Source organism: Crocodylus siamensis, chromosome 11 (genome assembly GCF_052110815.1).
Source record: "Crocodylus siamensis isolate JL-2025a chromosome 11, ASM5211081v1, whole genome shotgun sequence".
Lineage (NCBI taxonomy): Eukaryota > Metazoa > Chordata > Crocodylia > Crocodylidae > Crocodylus > Crocodylus siamensis.
Genome location: NC_143405.1, coordinates 22,638,372 through 22,650,694, shown reverse-complemented (window position 1 = coordinate 22,650,694; position 12,323 = coordinate 22,638,372).

Below are 12,323 nucleotides of genomic sequence, written 5' to 3'. Positions count from 1 at the left end.
GGACTTACATCCTTATTGCATAATAGTCTACTGGCCCATACTCTTCCTTGGATCTAGATAGAGACATCAAATGTTTTCTCAATTGATTCGTCGTTCTTGCCCACAATCAATTCCTGACCCATTCCTCAAGGGCCAAAGAACAACTAGCTGGTTAGCAATCTTCAGACTCTGGAGACACGTACATGCCTTTGTGTCTTAATATATCTGTTGATAGCACTTGAGACCTCCTTCCTTTCAGATTACGAAACAATAAAGAATGTTGCTGACAGGAGTTCCTCAGTGATATCTAATTCTTTTGCTTTGGCCTTTAATGACATTGAATTTTTATTATTATGATAAAAAGAATTGGATTTAAAGCACTGTCTATCCCAGAGCTGGATATTTTTGTTGGATTCCTGCAACTATATCATATTTTGCCACAGAACACTCTGCCCCCAAATTTAGAAAACTTTCATCAACAACAAAAAGTCCTTTTTCAGATATGTGGGGAGCCGGAGGAAAAGCAAGGGCAATGTTGGACCCCTGCTAAACCAGATGGGGCAACTGACAACTGACGCCCAGGAAAAAGCCAACCTATTAAATAGGTACTTTGCATCAGTCTTTCATCAGTCACACGGGATGCCCCTACCCTCCATCAATGCTGACCTCGTGAAGGAATACCTTGAGAAGCTGGATACCTTCAAGTCAGCCAGCCCTGATAATCTGCACCCCAGGGTACTCAAGGAGCTGGCGAGCATCATAGCCCAGCCCCTGGCACGGATCTTTGAAAACTCCTGGCACTCTGGTGTAGTGCCCGAAGACTGGAAGAAGGCCAATGTGGTGCCAATCTTCAAGAAAGGGAGGAGAGTGGATCCGGCTAACTACAGGCCCATTAGCCTGACTTCTATCCTGGGGAAGATCTTAGAAAAGTTTATTAAGGAGGCCATCCTTGATGGACTGGCCCAGGCTAACATTCTAAGGGATAGCCAGCACGGGTTTGTTGCGGGTAGGTCTTGTTTGACCAATCTCATTTCCTTCTATGACCAGGTGACCTCTCACCTGGACAAGGGAGAAGAGATTGATGTCATATATCTTGACTTCAAAAAGCTTTTGATCTGGTATCCCATGATCACCTCTTGGCCAAACTGGCCAGTTGTGGCCTTGGCTCCACCACAATCCGCTGGCTGGGAAACTGGCTCCGTGGTCGGACCCAGAGGGTTGTAATTGATGGCAGTCACTCATCGTGGTGCCCTGTGACCCGTGGGGTCCCCCAAGGCTCTGTCCTTGGACCCATACTGTTCAATATCTTCATTAATGATGTGGACATTGGAGTCAGGAGTAGACTGACCAAGTTCGCCGATGACACCAAACTTTGGGGCAAAGCATCCATGCCAGAAGATAGGCGGGCGATCCAGGCTGACCTGGACAAGCTCAGCAAATGGGCAGACGAGAACCTAATGGTGTTTAACACCGAAAAATGCAAGGTTCTCCACTTTGGGAGGAAAAACCTGCAGCACCCTTATAGGCTCGGCAGTGCTACGTTGGTTAGCACTACAGAAGAAAAAGACTTGGGGGTCATCATTGACCACAAGATGAACATGAGCCTGCAATGCGATGCTGCGGCTAGTAAAGCGACCAAAATGCTGGCGTGCATCCATAGATGCTTCTCAAGCAAATCCCGGGACGTCATTCTCCCCTTGTACTCGGCCTTGGTGAGGCCACAGCTGGAGTACTGCGTCCAGTTTTGGGCTCCACAATTCAAAAAGGATGTGGAGAAGCTTGAGAGAGTCCAGAGGAGAGCCACGTGCATGATCAGAGGTCAGGAAAACAGATCTTACGATGACAGGCTGAGAGCCATGCGACTCTTTAGCCTGGAAAAGCGTAGGCTCAGGGGTGATGTGATGGCCACCTATAAGTTTATCAGGGGTGACCACCAGGATCTGGGGGAACGTCTGTTCACCAGAGCGCCCCAAGGGATGATGAGGTCGAACGGTCACAAACTCCTGCAAGACCGTTTCAGGCTGGACATAAGGAAGAATTTCTTTACTGTCCGAGCACCCAAGGTCTGGAACAGTCTGCCAGCGGAGGTGGTTCAAGCACCTACATTGAACACCTTCAAGAGTAAATTGGATGCATATCTTGCTGGGATCCTATGACCCCAGCTGACTTCCTACCCTTTGGGCAGGGGGCTGGACTCGATGATCTCCCGAGGTCCCTTCCAGCCCTAATGTCTGTGAAATCTATGAAATCTATGAAATCCCTCCCACTACATGGAAAAATATAAGGAAAGCTGATGTTTGTACATACTGTTTTATTAAACAAGCTGAAAAAGATGTGTTGGTAAATCACCTCTTCCTGTTTAGGTATCTGAATGCTTTCAGTGTGCTAGACTAAACACCTTGCCTCACAAACGGTTTACTCTTAAACAGGTCTCTATTGACCACCACTGCCTTTCAGCTCTACAATGTGACTCTCTAAAAATGACCCCCTAGGGTTCTAGGTTTGGGCATCAAGGCCTTCATTTCATAGACCAATGCCTTTTTAAGTTAAACATTTGCCATAAAGTAAAGCACACAAAAAAATCTTCCAGGACTGCGGCCCAAATGTGTTCAAACTTAGTTTTTGTTGTTGTTTCAAAACACTCAATGTGGACTCAGAATCCTGCTCAGTTTTTGTTTGTTTCTTTGGGTTGTCTGTTTACCTTTGCTCTTCAGCTTTAATAATAAAGGTTTTGCAAGGCAAATAAATTAGGCCATTATTGCAGCCCCGTTGCTTTAAAACTACATTGAGTGTTGCTGCTGAAGTCCTATTGCTTTCACAAAAGTAATTGATTAGAAAGTATCAAGAGGAAAACTAAGTTGCAGACTAACAGCATATTACTTATTCCATGGTATGTGTCCATTTTCACAGTCCTGCTATCTCTTACTTGCTGGAGGGCAAGCGTGCCTGTTTATAAATTTCATCTTCCCTCCTGTGTGTTCATCTTGGGTCTTTGATGAGATGGGGTCCCTCAGAAAAAAAGATCATATTTCTGTTTCTGTCGTCCCCCCCCCCGTGATTATTTAATGGAAAATACATGAACAGTCCTGGGAGCAGGGACGAGAGTCCAGGATTCCCCTAACCATCAGGCTACAAATGCATGATTTTCTTGCTGGATATCCTTCTGGCCCAATGCTTCTTGTACTCTTTGTTGCCCAGAGACCTGACTTTAAGACAGGGGTGGGCAAAATGCAGCCCACCCTATCTGGCCCTTGGGGCCCCTAAAAAATTTAGAAAATTAATATTAATCTGCCATGAGCTGCCTGTCATGTGGTCCTTGATGGCTTGCCAAAACTCAGTAAGCGGCCCTCTGCCCAAAATAATTGCCCACCCCTGCTTTAAGAGGTGGGGAGAATGCCACAACCCAAATTAGCTGTTAGCTTCACGGTTAGGGCATTCTCCTGGGAAGTAGATTATAACAGTTTGAAGCCCTGCAGGCTGAGTAGAGCCAGCACCCTTCTCTTCTACTTCCTGGGCAACTTTAAGCACTAGCAGAGTGCTATCCTATAAAAGGTAGGCACAACCAGCTCTTCCCCACTCATTTTTAAGAGTGAACTCTGCCAAGTTACTTCACAGAATAATTGAGGCTCCCGCCACCAGGGGAGGACTCTGGACTTGGAATGAGCAGAGGTTCCTCTTTTGCCACCCTGACTCAACCCCAAAGGGGATGGGAAGTTGTGGCACATCCCTGTACTTAGCATGTCCTGTTGCCTACCTCTAGTCAGCTCCCTGTTCAGTGTGTGGGTTTTTAACATTACCCTGAGGCACATTATTCTGGTGTCTAAGGACCAGGCATAGAGGCATTTACTGTTGTCACCTACCTTGGAGGTGCCCAAATCATCTTCACATCTGGCCTGAAGACTATTCCTATGCAGGTTTTTAAATGAAAGTTTGAAAGGTACAACTACATTGGGAGACTCAGCATTTACCCTCGATTCTTGACTTATATAATTGTTGCCTCATAGATTTTCCTTGGATATGTTTCAGATGTGCGTTGCCTTTGGGAGGGAGAAGTTACAGATCATCCTCTGACAATGCAGTGCAATCCTTGGCAGGACCCATGCGGTAGTTATTGACCAAGAGCAGACAGTGAACCTTTGAAGCTGCTGCCAATTAGAATAATTCTGTTTTTAGCAATTCATTCATTAGCAGAGAAGTAAATAGCATAGACAGAAGGTTGTGAAACAGGGTGTTTATTCAGTTGTTCTCTAGCCTTCTCTTGGATTAATGAAATGACTCATAGATACAATTACATGCTTGGGGGGGGAAAAACCTGTAGGTGGGATGTGTATTGAGGCCTCTGTTCTTTTGCCAAAACACCCCCATTCTATCATGCCTACATTTATGACATGGTTCCTTTTAGAATGGTTGCAGGATGAAATAATTTGTTTCTGAGAGGACTAGATCCTAAATGACTCCTAAACGGGGGAGAGGGGGCAAAGAGGATGTTTGAAAAAATGGGTGGATATGGAAAAGTGAAGAATATGTGGTTTCCTGTGAATGCCTTTTTATGCCAAATTAATTAGAAAGAAGCTTTAGAGGAATGTCATGTCTGAACTTCCCTTTTGTGCCCCCAAAATGGGGGAGGTGGGGATGAGAAATGCTATTGGAGTATGCTGGGGAGATATAGACAGTCATGCTATCTTTCTACTTGCTTATAAGTTCTTCCTTGTCACTTTGGTAACAGTACTTCAATAGTCTTTCATATAGTCTTACTCATAACCTCCCCTCTGAAGTAATATTACTATTATATTTTACAAATGGGAATCTGAGGCATAGAAAGACCTGGACCTGACTTTTGAAGATATTTAGGTATCCAACTGCAGTTGAAATTTGGGGCCAAGTGACTTGCTGAAGATCTAATTGATTAGAAAATCTGTGATAAAACAGGTACTTGAATCCAAGTCTGGAAGATACATCAAAAGCACCTGAAACCTTGGTCTGTCCTTACTTTCTGTGTACATACAGAGCCTCCGTTAAGCAGACCAGGCAGCTATTTTTGATTTCCCCTTAGAAGTGAGAGGGAAACTTTTGGATCTATATACTATAAACGATGTCAGTCTAAATTATGAAGAAATGGTGTTATTTAAAGTACCTATAAAAATGTGTCTTCTGCAACTGAAGTGGATTTTTCATAACTCTGTAATTCAAAAGTATATTAATAGATTGTTTCCCTTAAACTTTCCTCAGTAAAAAAGATCTTGGGATGATGGAGCATTGACAAATGTCAGCTGAGCAGAATTTTTTCAGTGAGCTATGAGAAACAGAATAGAGGACAAGAGAGAAAAGATTGTCATGGAAATTATGATAGCAGCTTAATGATAGCATACTTTACTGGGTTACTTAAATATAAAGCAGAAATAGCCATGGGACATAATTTGTGACACAGTGGGCGTGTCTATATGTGCCCCTTACTGTGCATTTGGTACTATGCAGTCATTTAGTACTTGCTTGTGTACTGCACAGTTCTAGCAGCACACAGTTATTTTTTAATGGTATGTCACTGTAGCTCATCACTACCGCAATATAGCGTTGGTGTCACAGTTTCTGCCCACCAATGCTGTGTTACCATAGTGATGAGCTATGTTGCTGTAGCTCATCGCTACAGTGGTGTAGTGTCTAGTGTAGCCCATTTTACTGCACATTACAGCATCATGTCAAAAACTGTGCTAATACGCTAATGCACAGTGAAAATAGGCTACTGCACATTAAGCATCATTAAAAAAGCATACATATTTGCTATTGTGCATTAAGGCAACCTAACACACATTTATTTAGTACCTCACTTTAGAGACACCAAATTTAATGCGCAGTGGCAAAAGCACGTTAACATGTAAATGCGCCCAGTATGTCCTGATCAGTATTGGAATGCATGATACTGAGTGATAAATTGTATTTTGTTAAACTGCAAAGGTATTAGCAAAAAGGAAACATACAGCACAATCACATACAAATTTCAGCCAGTAAATCACATCTGCAGACATTACCATCCATGCATAGAGACTGGAGAAGTACATTTCACAATGTAATCTCAATCAATAAACCAGCTCATTTAACTCCTACAAAAACTTATTTGTGACCAGTCTAAAAATTAGGGTTTGTCAGAGAGATCCCAAATCTATAAATATTTATTTTATTTGAAGACTATTTGTATTGACAATTACAGTTTCTTAATTTTGTAATAGCAAATTGTATGCACGGTGCCTAAGAAGATTTAAATTGCAGAAGGCAAAGAGGGGTGACAACTGGAGAATGAAAAGAAAGGAGGATGGACCTGGGAGCTAATTAGAGGTCAAGGGGAGAAAGGAAGGACAGTTCATGAGGTAACTAAACAGAGAGAGCGTTCAAAGAGACCTGAAGACCAGGTGTGCAAAGTGAGGTAGGTCTGAAGAAACAGCAGAAAAGGAAGGTAACATAATAAAAATAAGTGAAGTAAGATGAAGATTTTTAAAAATGAGGAATAACAGTGAGGAAATTCTCTGATCCTGATAGGAAAATCCTAGAGTGTAATTCCTAATAAGGTATAAAGAGCTTAATAAAAACAGAACAGCTTATATAATAGGCCTGTGCAAAGCGGCTAGTATTTGCTTCAGAGTCAGCCAATTCTGGGGACAGTGATTCAATTCAGTGGTTTGAATCACTGTCCTGAATCGATTCAGCTGAATCTGATTCAGAGTTTCGGTCATATCTCCGAATCGGCCCCATCTCCTGCCCACTCTCCCAGCCCTGTCAATGGCTGCCCTGCCCGAACCCAGCTCTTTGAAAAAAAAATTCCAGCACTCCCCAGCTGCTGCCAGGTTGGGGCATGATCCCTGCTGTCCCCCCCATGCTGCATGGGGGGCTCTGTCATGAGCCCCCATCCCCCACCCACTTTTGCAACCCCAGCTTCCGGCTCTTTTAAAAAAAAAAAAAGCCCCATACTCACCGGCTGCTGCCGGGGTGGGGGTGATCCCTGCTGCCCCCCCACTGCCCCATGCTGTGGGGGGCACTCTGCCATGAGCCACCAGAAGCCCCAAGGCTGCTGCAGCAGCCGGTGAGTACAGGCTTTTTTTTTTTTGTTAAAGAGGCAGGAGCTGGGGTGGGTGGGGCAGCCATGGTGGGGGCTGGGAGAGCAGCCAGGGGTCAGGGGGCTCATGGCAGAGCCCCCCATGCAGAAGGGGCAATGGGGATTGCCCCCCCTGCTGGGCCGCAGTCAGTGAATGGGGGCTTTTTTCCAAAGGGCTGGGAGCTGCGCTGGGCAGGGTAGCTATGGAGGGGGCTGGGATAGTGGGTGGGGGTCTGGGGAGGTCTCAGGGAGCAGGGATGGAGCCTGGCAGGGGTCTCTCCCACGGTCCCCTTCCCCCTCCCCCACCCCCTACTTACCAACTCAGAGCCCAGGTCCAGCTCCCTGCAGCAGTAAGCAGGGACTGCCTGAATTACCAAAGCTCTCCAAATCTTTTCTGAATCAATTCAGAGAGCTTCAAATTGATTCTGACCTTTTAATTGGTCTCTTGATTCAGTTCGGATTTGGAGATTCAGCCACCAAATCAGGCTCAATCTCCTCTGAATCGAATCAGCACCCGAAGCTTCGCACAACTGTAATATATAAAGGTGTAAGATATATCTGTACATATGAATAGTTGCAATGGCAGTTTCTAAAACTAGCAGAGAATCCTTCAAAAGCAGGAGAGTTTGAGCAAGTAATTATGATAGGCCATATAAAAAAAATAAAGTGAACAGAGCCCATGCAATAACGTTAAAAGCAGAGATGTAAAGAAAACATTAAACTGGGTGGGGGATGGAATTCCTCTTTCCTGCAATGCTTGAAAATCAAATACTGTAACAGTATATTGGTTACTTGAGGAGAAATCAGAATAAAATAGGGTGCAGTTAGGTTATATACAGAAGTAAAACTGAGTGGCCTAGTTTTGCTATTGAAGCAGAGGGTCTAAGGACTGAAGCCTTAATTTTTTCTCTCCATGATGACATCTAAATCCAAGCCCATGCCACCATCAATTTCAAAGGGTCTTTGAGTAGCAGGAAGTCAGCTGCCAAAGTCAAAATTCCAGCAAATAAACAATGGAAATATATTCCCATCTATTGCTGTTTTATGTAGGATCATCAAGCACCCTCTAAACATGAAGAATGTGGAAAGAGATCTCTCTGGGATTCCCTAGTAGCTTAAATGCTTAGGGCACTTTGCAAATGTAGGCACAGCAGCTAGGGAACTTGTCATTCTTTTATCATAGTTTATGAGTGCTTTCTGCATGCACAGGGATGAGAATACTTACCTCACTTTGAAATTTTTGGCTGTCTTGAGGCCAGAAGGTTTGGGAGGGGAAGAGTAGCCATAGAAAGTCACTTCACCCCAAGAGAGAGCAGTAAGATGAGGAGATTGGTCTTACTCAAAAATGGGAATGATAAGGCTGGATGAGTGCTGTGGAAGAAGGTGAAAGGAAACATAGAAGAGGAGCTTGTGGGGATTTGGAAGAGAATGGCTAAGCTATGCAAATCAAACCATGCAGATCCCAGTATATTTCTGCATCTGGGGTCACTGTCTGTGCTTAGGTCTAAAGCTAAACCTATTCTTATTTCTGTAGTTGTAACTCTTAGCCAGCTAACTTTGGCTGAAGCACCCAGCAACCACCAAATGAAATCGATTCATGGGTAGTAGCCATTTGAATCAGCATCTAAATCTATTCCATGGGCATAAGAAGAGCAGCATCACAAAGATATAGGGATCACACTTCTAAATACACAGAGAAGTGGACCTATTGTGCATTTCCTTTGCCTGAAGATGCCAACCTACAAACTCTATAATGGCTCCACTAGAGAAAAATGTGTATTTTTGAACCAAGTCAATGGCCCTGTCTAGTAACTTGTATATAATAGCACTATTTATCATTGTTACAAATACATTAGCAGGGGTTTATGATGGTCCTCTAGGTGTCCTCATCCCTGCATACAAGGAAAATATGATCCTCAGTTGTATAATGCATCCAGCTTATTAGCATGTTACTACTTTTCCGCTAAACAGAAGCCAGCCTTTTACAAGAGAGATGAAGTGTTAAGTTCTTTAGTTGTCTGTTAACTGGGAATGTGCAGTTTGTGTTTTTTAGACAAGGAAGAAGCAAATTCTCCCAAATGCTGGGCCATTGTTCAGCTTCATCCTCAGGAATTTAATAACTTACCCTTTTTGCCTTGTGCTAAATTGGCTTTACAGCATCATAACAGGAGTCTGAAGAAATGAATCTGTATGAATTACACTGCAGAGCCAAAGAAAATCTGTCTCCCTTCTATGTTTGAAGAACTCAGTTAAGACATGTTTTTCATTCCAGGATCACAGCAAGTAATAGAGGATTAGCATGGAATATTTGTAGCAGCACATCTCCCCTCCAAAGTTCAGACCAAATGTAAGAGAGTGAGTAAAAGATGGAAAAACTACTTCTCATAGTAGGATCAAAATAAATTCATCAGCACAAAATGTACCTTGTATGCGAGTCCCTGGTTGAGTTCTTTCTGCTTTAAGTGCTATGAAGACTGATGAGCTTTGTATTCTTGCTTGTCTAGTGACCAGCCCTATACTATATGGGAAATAAAACCCCCCTCCTTTGCATTCCTCTCCTGGTAGATGTTTACTCAGCTCTGTCGCCTCATAAATCTAAAACATTATTGCTGATTGTTCTAAAATTAAGTTATTTTTCTTTTAAACCTATTTATTCCCAGAGTTGCAAAGGCATCATCTCCAGTAAAAGGCCTTTGCAAGCCATGCTCTCGGATGTGCTTTCACCACTGAGATATTATCAATCTATATTAATGCAAAAACCCCCAGAACTATTTCTGTATATTTACCATATTTTGCTGTTGGTAAAGGGAGCAGATTTGACAGTCATGGGGCTTAGCTTCAGGGTAGACACATTTTCAACAACAAAAAGATGCAAGTTTTCTTCTTTCCTGTTTCAAAAAAGCTTTTCAGGCCTGATTTGGAAGGACACCCATTCTAATAGAGGGTAGTTTAGAATCCATAAACAACCAGATTCTGCCCACCAGATACCATTATCCATAGGGTTCTGTGTGTCCCGGTGACATTAGTAGCCAATGGGTCCTGAACTGAGACAATTAAGCCTAATTCAATTAGGGATCACTGCCATCAGAAAGAAAGAAATTTTGGTCATTTTCATCATATTGGAATTGTAAATCTTAAAGTGAGTCCAGTACCTTTTAAATTATCTTTATCCTTTATGAGGAATCTCTCATAAAGGAACCCTTGTATCCAGTTGAGACCAGCTATTGGTGGGACATGCACGGGTGCAATCCCATTGCACTCCTAAGAGCAAAGACCCCCACCAGACCCTTACCTCACCCCTAGCATAGAGCCAGGAGGCAAGTGGGGCTCATGGTAGGTGGGCAGTATCTAGAGGGGGCAGCTGAGCAGAGATGTGGAGGGTCACGCCCCTCCCCACAGCTCTTTCTTAGCCCAGCCCCCAGGGAGCCATGCAAAAAGAGCACACAAACAGGCATGCTCTAGGCCCAGCATGAGCTGGTACAGGAGTTTGCACAGGAGCATGCAGGGAGGGGCCACCAGTGGGCATTCTCAGTCCCGAGTTGTCCCCCAGCACAGACACGCAGCACACCCCATGCCTGTTGCGATTCCAGGCAGTCAAAGCCCCCCACGCCATGGGGTAGACCTCCAACGCTGGATCTCAGGTAAAGGGGTCAAGGGACCAGCCTTCCCACTCTCCAGGGCAAGACCCAGGGAGTCACCCAGCAACTCAGGAAGCTAGGGGATCCACTTGCAGGCAACTAGAGCCCATCTACCAGGCTGCAGCAACATCTGCTGAGGACCATGTGGGGGTAATTACACCCACTTGGTCTCTTACTCAAACAAACACCAAATGAACTGATGGGGCCCACCCTGCAACATGGTGATGGGCACTTGCCACACCCCAGGCTCCCTGATCTGGATGGACCATCCCCACTTGGTACCTCAGATGTCTTTATCCAAATGTAGCCTATGGTCCCAGCCTCCACACAAACGAAACCCTTGTCTCCAGGCTGCAGAGGCTGCATGGCGCATCTGCTGGAGGCTGGGATCTGGGGTTCAAGCACTCCCATTTGTGGAATGTACTCACTGATGAAGACACTGGAGGGCTGGGTGAGAGAGCTCTAGGAGGAGGTGAGCAGACTGCAAACCATCAGGGAACACAAGGAGGATATCAATGCTTACTGCCAAGCCCTTTACCTGGAAAAGGATGCCACAGAGACCAGGCAGAAGAGCAGGCTCGAGCAAGATGCCCCAACTGTTGGCTCATGGAAATTGGTCACATCAGACCCAAAGTCACGATGTGCATCAATTGCTCCACCAATAGCCCTGCACAACAACTATGCGGCCCTTGCACCATCAAAAGATGAGGTGTCTGCATCCTCTACACTGAAAACAGGACAGGAACAGCTGCCCCCACCAAAGAAGCAACAAAGAATGATTGTTGTGGGAGGCTCCTTGCTGCAGGGAGCAGAAGGTGCCATTTGTCATCCAGACCCCTTCCCTCAAGATGTCTGCTGTCTTTCAGAAGCCAGAGTTTGCGATGTAACAGCAAGAATCCAAAGCTGGTCTGTCCTATGGGCCACTACCCCATGCTCCTTGTCCACATGGGCATTAATGACACGGCGAGAAACAACCCCAGGAGAACCATGAGTCCATGTGGGCAAAGCTCAAAGACCAAGGAGCACAAATGGTCTTCTCCTCAATCAGAGGCCATGGTCATTGAAGGGAGGAGTGCATCGAAGGCTTCAGAAATGGTGTCACCCTGTTGGTTTTGGATTCCTTGACCTTGGCATGCAGTTCAACAGCACTGTGTTGCCAACAGATCCTGAGAGGTGTTCCTCCCTCTCTATTTGGCATTGTTGAGGCCACAGCTGGTGCACTGTGTCCAGTTCTGGGCACCGCACTTCAGAAGGGATGTGGATAAGCTCCAAAGGGTACAGAGAAGGGCCACCCATATAATTAGGGGCCTGAAGGATAGGCCTATGAGAAGTGACTCTGGGAACTGGGTTATCTAGAATCTGGAACACACTCCCAGCAGAAGTAGTGCAGTCACCATTCTTGAAGGTATTCAAGAGGAAGCTGGAGAAACACACTGTCGAGCTTGTTTGAACCCAATAATCTCCTGCCCATAGCAGGGGACTGGACTTGATGATCTTACAGGTCCCTTCCAGTCCTTTGGTTCTATAATTCTATGATTCTCTGCTGGGTTTTGGAGTCCAGTTCTATAAGACGAAAGAGTAATTATAGCTTTTAGACTATTACCTTTATGTCCAGTTTTTGC